Consider the following 10660-nt stretch of genomic DNA (forward strand, 5'->3'; position numbering starts at 1 on the left):
CATAATAATTAAACAAACATCTATATAAATAATTCTCACCTCAAAGCTCACTCTGTGGCAGGGAAACACTGAAGCCCTGCACATAGGCTGTCAGCACTCACTGCACTCATGCACACTCACTGTCACTGAGACCCGCCCACAGCCACGCCCCTTCCACACATAATTAGCTACCTCAGCGTTCTAATGAAGCGCTGCAACTCTTGGTTTTTAGGGTGGCAGAGATCGGAATGTTCCCTGAGGTGGCAGAGATCAGAATTTCTCCCTATGTCTGTTTGCCCCGCCCTCGCGACAAGCGTGATGACGTTGAGGGGGGAGCAATGACAGTTAACCAATCGCATCGCTCCGCCCTTGACATCACGTTTGACGCGAGGGCGGGGCACACCAATCTGCAACACTACGTGAGGCACCCAGGCAGCGAGGGAGCCAATGAGCCAGCCAGCCCCGACCAACGGAGGGAGTGAGGGTAGCAGAGGTGCAGAGGTCAGAGGGAGCCAGCCAGCCCTCTCTACGTGCACTGCGGGGGGGGGAGCCCACGACCCTGAAGCACAGAGGGTAAGTCCACGAAAAAGGGGATGGGGATGAGAAGGAAAGGAAAGGGCCTTGCTAGCGCCTGTTTCATTGGCCTCAGTAACGGACCTTGACTTGAGTTTTGACCTGGAGCAATACCCAGGAAAGAGAAAATACACACAAAACGTTTCAACAGATAAGATGCAGTTTATTTATAGCTAGCCCCAAGCTTTTAAAAGCAAATGCAAGGTGTATATCTATATTTATCCATATATATAAAATTCTACAGCTGGGGGGGTCACGTGATGCAGCTGAGCTAGGAGGCTGGGTTCTCTTCGAGCTCCCCGACCCCCTCTCATTTCAAGTGTCATTGTTCTATGATCTTTGGAATTTTTTCTCCTTTTCTGGTGAAGGACGAAGTGCCCCAATACTTATGGACAAATATCTTTTGAAATCTGGGATGGAAATGACTTCTAAAAGTGCTAAAAAGGACGGCGCTACGGTGCGCTTTATGTCAGCGAGTGAAAGCAAGATGGCGGATGAGCAAGCGGAAGGCCCCGCGATTTCTGACGCGCTTATTGAAAAACTTTCAGCAGCGGTGGTAACAGCACTTGGTACAAGACTAGATGGGATTCACTCCAGTGTGCAGGGGCTAACTCAAGCAGTGGCGGACTTCAATGCCAGAGTGACTGAGCTAGAATCCAGAATCAGCGCCACGGAAGACAGTGTTCAGGGAGTCTTGGAAGAACTTGCGAGACTCAGGAAAGAAGTGGCAGGCTGCACTAACAAAATGGATGATTTGGAAAACAGGTCCTGCCGCAACAATATAAGAGTGGTGGGGCTGCCGGAGGCGGTGAAAGAAAGGGACCTCAAGCAGTTGTTAGAAAAATGGTTCACGGATTCGCTGTTGGCTGAGCCCTCAATGGGGCCTATTCAGATAGAACGCGCACATCGCGTAGGAATGTTAGGTATTATTAGGAAAGGAATGGAAAACAAAAATGAGGATGTTATAATGCCTTTGTATTGCTCCATGGTGCGACCGCACCTCAAATATTATGTTCAATTCTGGTCGCCGCATCTCAAAAAAGATATAGTGGAATTAGAAAAGGTGCAGAGAAGGGCGATGAAGTTGATAAAGGGGTTGGGACGACTTCCCTTTGAGGAAAGGCTAGAGCGGCTAGGGCTCTTCAGCTTGGAGAAAAGGCAGTTGAGGGGAGCTATGATAGAGGTCTATAAAATAATGAGTGGAGTTGAACGGGTAGATGTGAAGCGTCTGTTTATGCTTTCCAAAAATACTAGGACTAGCGGGCATGCGATGAAGCTACAATGTAGTAAATTTAAAACGAATCGGAAAAAAAATGTTTTTTCACTCAACGTGTAATTAAACTCTGGAATTCGTTGCCAGAGAATGTGGTAAAGGTGGTTAGCTTAGCGGAGTTTTAAAAAGATTTGGACGCCTTCCTAAAGGAAAAGTCCATAGACCGTTATTAAATGGACTTGGGGGAAAATCCACTATTTCTGGGATAAGCAGTATAAAATGTTTTGTGGTCAGAGGGGAGGAGTCAAGATGGCGGCCCATGCTCGAGAGTCCGCGGTTGCATGAGCTGAAACTCTGCTGCTTAACTTTTCTACTTACTATTATGCTGCATACGAAGAGGAATGGGGTGGTAAAGGGTCTACTACCACCGGCCCTGAGTACCTACCCCCGGTCAGCAAACGCCGGTGAGAGGAGTCCTGCGTGTGAATTTGTCGAAGGAGCGACATCTCCCTTAGGAGCTGAGACATCTTTGTCCCCACCGGATTTTAACCCGCCGCTTTGCCCTGCAATCCTTCGGACAAGCGAGGAGAACGCGATGGAACCGGAAGTCGGTGACCAGAGGCCCTCAGACGGTGGTACTCTACTCCAGGAAGCAGATGGTACGAACAAGGAGCTTGTTGCTCCACAAGCGGTCACTCTACAAACTATCTGGTTGGCTCTTCAACAACTTACTGCTGCGGTTACAAAAACTTTGCAAGATACGGCTTTACTGGTAAATAAAATAGACTCTTTAACTTTAGCTCTTGAAAATGTAAAAACTGACTCGTCTACTCAGAAGTCGGAAATCTCTTCTCTGAAAATGGTAACAGACGCCCTGATAAAGGACAAAATTAAAGTTTCCTTAAAGTTGGAACACCTAGAAAATTACAATAGACGATTAAATTTGCGGTTCTTAAAGTTTCCTGCCTCAATTGGAATTTTACCAATTGATTTTCCTAAAAAAATATTTGCTTGATGGGTACAGGGCCGAGTTTTATAAGCTGTTAGTAACAGATATAGCACAACCACTGACAGAATTGTGTAACGCAGCGGTGGGAAAAGGGGAACTTCCCGCAACGCTGAAAGTAGCAGATATAACAGTATTTTTAAAACCAAATAAAGATCAGAATAAACCTGAATCATATCATCCTATATCCCTAATAAATTATGAAGCAAAGATATTTGCGGGTATCTTAGCCCACTGTCTAGCAGGGGTGTTAACAGAGATAATAGCTAACCCACAGGTGGGGTTTATTCAAGGGAGACAGCCGGTTAAAAATATTAGGAAGATCTTGGCTTCGATGGAAATACATGCAGTACAACGCAGCAGGACTCCCTACTCATAAGCTTCGACGCTGAAAAAAGCGTTTGATAGGGTGAAGTGGGACTTCTTATTCCAGACATTACAGGCCTATGGGATGGATGGATTTTTTTGAACAGGCTATCCGCATCTTATATAATGGACCTGAGGCACGGATTTGGGTTAATAACAATTACACGCAATCAATTCCGATACGCAGGGCACCCGTCAGGGATGCCCTCTGTCCCCGCTGCTGTTTGCATTAACGCTAGACCCATTGATACGGGAGATTTTAAGGAACCCCGAAATAGAGGGGATAAGGCTAGGGACGAGGGAATTTAAGGTGTCAGCATTTGCTGACGACCTACTAGTATACCCTGTCTAATCCAATGCAATCTTTGCCAGTATTAATGGAGTGCTTTAATGAGTACGGTTCATTCTCTGGCTTTAAATTAAATACCCATAAATCGGAAGGCCTAGCAATCAACAAAAGACTAAGAGACAATTGGAGAGGAGATTTCCCTTTAAAATGGGCGGATAAAGAAATTCTATATTTAGGGGTATGGCTAACGGCAGATGTCAGAAGTCTATATAATAAAAATGTCACAACTCTATTACAAGACACAGGACAAATTCTTAGACAATGGCAAAATCTACCACTCTCTTTGAGTGGACGGGATAGCTTGTATAGCATGATAGTATTCCCTAAGTGGCTATATGTGATGCGACAATTACCAATATGCCTCACTCAGAAAGATTTGGGGAAGCTCCGATCACTGCTGACCAGGTATTGCTGGGGAGGTAAAAAGCCAAAGATAAAACTAGAGCGGCTCTATGGAGGGGGGAAAGAGGAAGGACTTGGATTACCCAACACTGAGTTGGTACAATTGGGCATGTTTATTAAGACATCTGGCAGATTGGATACTAGGTACAGAGGAATATACGTCTTGGGGACATGGAAAGGGAGTTATTTCACCCGCTGCACCCACACTATTGATGCACCTTACACAGACGAACACACCAAAGCAGTGGAAAAATCATAAATTATTGCACCCAATGAGATGTGCTTGGCACTTCTGATGAAGCAACTAGGGAACAACCCAGTGAACACAGATATGATGCCCTTAATAGGGAATCAGAATTTGGATTGGGACTAATACAGGGAAAAGTTAAAGAACTGGGCAAAACATGGAATAGTATATGTTGCAGATATGTTGATGGACACAGGGGACATAAGAACTAGAGAGAATTTAGAGGACTTAGTAGGTAAAGAAACAGGTAGATTGGTTCACATATGGACAGGACCCAGGTGTTCATGCGTCAGGCCATGGGGAGCAATTGTCGAGGGGAGTATATCAGATGGTGGAGGAATTTTTTTCTACCATCGGAGGTAGGGCAGATTACCGTCTCTGGGATTCATAGAGCATTGGGCAATTTACACTACATCAGATGTATGAGGGCATAGAGAAGAATTGGGCTGAGGACTTGCAAATGCCAGTTCGGGAGGGAGTGGTAGCACGCAGACTCAAGGAGATACACACTATGGTGCATAGTGCACGACACAGAGAATACAATTTAGAATTATCACTCGGGCATATTTTTCCCCGAAGCAGGCTATTATGCGGGGCGTTTAGACACCCCAGCGTGTATCAAATGTACAGATCAGGGAGGATCATTACTTCATATGCTATACACCATGCCCCCGGGTGGTGACCTTTGGAACAGGATCCAGGGATACTGTGGGATACTTCTAAACAAAGAGATTCGACTTAGGACCGTAGGACGTAATTCTGGGAGGTGGAGCGAGGTAGGCTAAAGTTGCGACGGGTAGAATATATTTTGGTAGTTAAAGCTCTGATTGTGGGAAAACAGTGTATTTTAACAACATTGGACAAAGGAGGATGCTCCAACATTTTGGGAATGGAGGAATGCATTCCATAGCTTGCTGGTGTTGGAAGCCAGAGGAGCTAAGAAAACACCTAAACGTAAAAAAGAGTTTTTGGAGGTTGTGGGAACCTATATCCAGTCACTGTCAGGAAGAGCTCGCAGCTTAATTCTGACCCTCCATGTCATTATAAGGGGATAGGGAGGAGGGGGGCTCATGGGGGGGGGAACAAGTTGGGAGGGTTGGGTGCTAGAGGAGAATGTAATAATCATAATACATAGGAGACTGCTATGCAAATGGAAGCTTATTATTAGCTAGGAATATATGGAAATAACTGAAAACTGTGATACCGTTTCCATGTAACAAACAGAGTGTACTCAAAAAATGTTAAAATATTGAACATATGTTCAGGTTGAACTAAAATATATATATATATTTGCTTGAAGTTTTGGCTTACCCCCAAACCGCAATTCCACCAATTAATAAAATCTATTATTTGCCTGACTCAATTGTACAGCTGGAGGAGTGGCCTAGTGGTTAGGGTGGTGGACTTTGGTCCTGGGGAACTGAGGAACTGAGTTTGATTCTCGGCACAGGCAACTCCTTGTGACTCTGGGCAAGTCGCTTAACCCTCCATGCCTACCGCATTGAGCCTGCCATGAGTGGGAAAGCACGGGGGTACAAATGTAACCAAAAAGAAACTGAATTACAAGACATATCTGCTTTGTTGGAAGAATGAATATCAGAAGTAACTACACAAAGACTCTTTTGGTGTCATTTGTCTTTGAACAGGACATGAACGCTTTACTAAGACTGTATTTTAAAAATTCCCACAAAACATTTTGTGGTCAAAAGATCTGGATCTTTCTGGATGTGATTAGATCTACACAAGATCGTAGAAAAGCTTTTCTTACTTATAGAGAACAGGTTAAAGCAATGGGAGCTACTTTTTTTGCTGGCATACCCATGTAAATGCTGTATTAAATACTTGGGAAATAAATACATTTTTTTTTTTAGCCAGATCAGCTAAAATTGTTCATAGAAAGTAAAAAGCTGCCCAGATAGTGTGTGTTGAGTAATTAAGAGATAAATGTATATTACTAGGGGTTTTGAGCCAGGCCATTTATCCTTAAGTAATGTTACCTTATTTTTCTCCTCTCTAATCTGGATTATGGTCTAAGAAAGCAAACTTAATTTCTAAATGTTTATTTTATTTTATTGAAGACTGCTAAGCTAATATTTGTTAGTATTGGGAAACAATTCTTCTTTTTTTCTTTGTATTATTAGCATAGCAATCTCTGTAACAATTGCTGCTGCTTGCCATTTATAAGTATTATCTTGTAAATTACAAAAAGTTAATAAAGAATGTAATATAAAAAAAATGTTTTGTACTTTTTTTTGGGATCTTGCCGGGTATTTGTGACCTGGATTGGCCACTGTTGAAACAGGATGCTGGGGCTTGATGGCCCTTTTGTCTTTCCCAGTATGGCAATACTTATGTACTTATGAAGACTTGTGGAAGGAGTGGCTAGGCCCCGTGTGGTGGTGGCACGGATTCTGAATTTTGCGCATAAAGAACAAATTTTACAGCAATATAGATCACTGCAAGATTTGCAGTTCCAGAATACTAAAGTACTATGTTCCAGGATTATTCGGCTTCAGTGGCGCAACTTTGTAAAGGTTATTCAGAGATATGCTAAACTATTGTGTTAGAAGAAACAATTAAGATCTCACTCTACATTTTCCCTGCCCGACCTTCGCGTCATTAAGGAGGGAAAGGTCCATATTTCGATACTAGTGAAGCGGGCCTAAGTCACAAGTGCAGCAATGGTTCCCAAATTGTATACGACTATGGGAAACTTCAACAGATTATCTACTGTTGTAGGAGGCGGAAGGCCTCCAATTATTTTAATATACAGAATTAATTCCTCATATTTGGACAGCGGCGAAATGGAGGTTTCTCTCTTTCTAAAACAGGGGAAAGCTTGCTGGAATAGCAAGTCACTTCACTCTCTACACCCCCCCTCTTGCCAAGTCAGGTGATTAAACCTGATTGCCCACAATCTCTCTCATTGAGCAAGGTCAAGCCTCAGGGAATACAGCAGACAGAAGTTTTTCCCAGGTCTTTTGTATAAGGCTACTTCAAAGCAAATGAGATTGACTTTATCTTGTAACAGTGAGGGAAATAACACTTGCAGAAGACATCTTTAAACACTTGCAGAAGACTTCTTTCTCTGCCTAGAACAATTAGATCAAACACTATATTTCCCTGACAGATCTCTGGAGTCAACAGCAACAGTTCTATTAGGCATCTCTTTGAACACAAGAAGATCTATGTTATGACATAAACACAGGGTCTGAGCTGACAGAGAGATGTAACACCTCCTAAAGGGAAGCAGTTTTTAATTTCTTGTCTTTAGAATAAGAATGACCTGGCTGTCAGAAGGAAAAGTAATTACCTCTTGACTCCTCTTTTTAGAATTAGAATAAAAATAAGAATAAAGGGATATACTAAGGTAAATAGATCAAAGGTTCTGAGAAATATATTCTTGTGTGAGAAAAGCTGTAAAGATAAATAGAAGAGATATAATATCCAAAACATTTAGACAAGAGACCAACTGCATCTTCAAAGGGAATGTAAACAGATGCTATGTATTTTATGATACTAGAGATCCTGACTGACTGTAAGATGCTAACTAAAGGGGTGAGACAATCCCTCCCCCTTGTGCTCCCTTTTTTGTCTTGAAAGGGAAAAGAAACCCTATATAATATTTCTCTGCCAGATAGGAGGCTGGTCAGTGTGCAGCGCTCTTGGCCTCACGCCAGAGAACTGAGAGACTGCCCTGATCAACTTTCCATTGTAATTTCCATTTCTATATATGTTCTCATTTCTGTCATATTCTAGACTATTCTTTATTATTTATCCTAAATCTCTGGATAAAGAATAAACCTGTGTTTTCCCCCAACGGAAGCTTCTCTTGGTTTTTTTCTCTTTGTTTTTATTTGAATCCAGCTGTCCGGTTTCTAAGATATAGTTGAGAGGATTGTTTTGCGCTGAGTAGTGCTGGCTTAGGTGATGGCTCTGGAGTGCAGCACGAAAGGCGCTAACACTACCTATACCCTGCCGGGAGGGGGGGGGGGGGGGGCTGGACACAGTGGTTTGATTCTCCATCTGTTGAATTAGTACTGAGAATTATGTATTTTCTTTCCATCTCTGTGCACAATGTACCTATTCAGCTTTTAGATATATGTTTATGTCAAACATCCTAGATTTCTAAGGTGTGATTTTGTATGTTGTGCTTGATTGTGGGGTAATATGGGGTCTTGGATGTGAAAAAGGGGGATGTGTGGGTGGGGAGGGGGTGGGATGATCTAACGCTGACCTTGATGAGAGGGGCTGCTGGGAGAACGGGATTAGGGGGGAGAAGAGGGTGGGGTGGGAGGGGGGAGGTTCTGTGTAGTGAGGAGCAAATATGGAAGTCTTATGGGAAGTGGATGATTTTAATGTGTTGAAAAGTGTGTGTGGTAGGTGCTTACCAGAGGGGAGGCTGGGCTCTCTGGGGATTGTCAATGCAAATGTTATATTGTGTATCTGTACCCATTTCTATGTGCCCATGATGGCACCTAAGGTTTGAAATTAATATCGTGGAATGTGTTGGGCGTAACTCGCCAGTAAAAGATACACGATTTTGCAGTACCTGGGAAGGCACACAAAGCTGATATTGTGGGATTGCAGGAAACTAAATGATATTGAACATCAGAAATTAAGAAGGTCATGGGTGGCTCAATGTTATTATGCTTCTGCACCCAAAAGTAAGGCGGGGGTAGCCATATTGATTCGTAAATCGGTGCCCTTCGTTCAACACAGGGTCACCAAGGACACAGAGGGGAGGTTTGTCATAGTGGAGGGGAAACTAAATCACTCTAATATCACTCTAGTCTCAATCTATGCACCTAATGCTGCACAAAGGCTCTTTTTTAGGAATATAATAGCAAAATTGCCACTATTGCTGGGCTTAAAATTCTTCTGGGTGATTTCAATGCTATCTTGGATTCAAATCCAGATATTACTGCTGGGACACAGAGATCTAGGCCTAGATCTACAGAAGGCCTAGGGGTATTTTTACGTAGTTTAGATTTGGTGGACACATGGAGAACGTTGCATCCACAAGAGAGAGATTTTACACACGTCTCCGCCCATGCAACACAGTCCCGAATAGACTATATTTGTCTCTAAAGACTTGTTCCATAAGATAGAGAGGGTGGAAATTGGACCCTTAGTGATTTCAGATCACTCACCTATCTATATAATTGTAGATCTGGAAGTCCCGGGGAGGGGAAAAGAGGGCGGTTGCGATTCCCGGCCATCTTTACACAGACCAAGTCTTTAGACGATATCTTCCCAAAAGTGGGAGGATATTTTGATGTGGAATGCAGGAAAGGCAGTGATTAGAGGAGATATATATCATTTGTTATCAAGCAGAAAAAACAACAAGCCAGCGTATGATGATTTAGAAAGGAGAATTAGAATGTTAAAGAGGCGGTTGCAGACACATCCAACTGTGGCATGTAGGCACTCTCTAGAACAGGCGCAGGTGGCTTTGAATAACCTTTTCCAGGAGCAGGCTCAGAAACATATTTTCTATTATAAGTTTTGTCTTTTCTAGATTTGAAAATAAACCTGGTAAACATTGGCGAATCTTACAAACAGTTGGACTGGGCCAACTGCAATATCTGCGCTTCGAGATCCGCAGGGTCAGATTGTGACTGAGCAAAAGAAGCTAGAGACACTGCCCAATTCTGTAGCTCTCGGTGTAGGGCAGTGGACAGCAGGAGAAAATGGATTCTTTCCTACATGCTGTGGAGTCCCGTGTTTATTGGACGAGGAAAAAACTAAATTGAATGAGCTCTTATCTGGACCTGAAATACAGAGAGCTATGAAGAGCTGAAGCTGCATAAGTCGCCTGGGCCTGATGGGTTCAGCTGAGAATTTTATAAAATCTTAAATACGGGAATGATGGGTCTTTTGGGAGCTTACTTTGACACAGCTATACAGAGGGGGTTTTTTCCTCAATGGTCCAACCAATCATGATTACGGTCTTGCCCGAGCCAGGGAGGACCCTTTACAGCCAGAGTCCTATAGACCTATCTCTCTCATAAATGTAGATCTTAAATTGTTAGCGAAAATTTTAGCTGAGAGACTAGTCATGGTGATACCTCAGCTTGTGGGGTTGTGAAGGGACGGCATGCTGGAGTAAATGTAAGGCGTCTGATCTTGGGGCTGGAGCGTTGTGCTCAATTGTCCACCCCTGCTCTGGCTATTAGTTCAACTCTGAAAAAGCTTTGATAGAGTAGAATGGTCTTTTTTATTTTTGTTACTGGGCTTATATGGTATAGAGGGTTTTTTTTCTCCAGGCTATACGATCTCTGTATACAAAACCATCAGCGGCCGTGTTAGTGAATGGAATATCATCTGAGGTTTTCTCTCTGGGGAGAGGACAAGACAGGGCTGCCCGCTATTGCCTTTACTATATATTCTTTTTTTTTTTTAGCCTTTGCTGGTGCATCTTCGAGGTAATAAGCATATTATGGGGATTGAAGTATCAAGGATGTGTACTCCACTAAAGTACATGGCTTTTGCAGATAATATAATGCTACTTGTGGCGGAACC

Source organism: Microcaecilia unicolor, chromosome 3, assembly GCF_901765095.1.
Source record: "Microcaecilia unicolor chromosome 3, aMicUni1.1, whole genome shotgun sequence".
NCBI classification, from domain to species: Eukaryota; Metazoa; Chordata; class Amphibia; order Gymnophiona; family Siphonopidae; genus Microcaecilia; species Microcaecilia unicolor.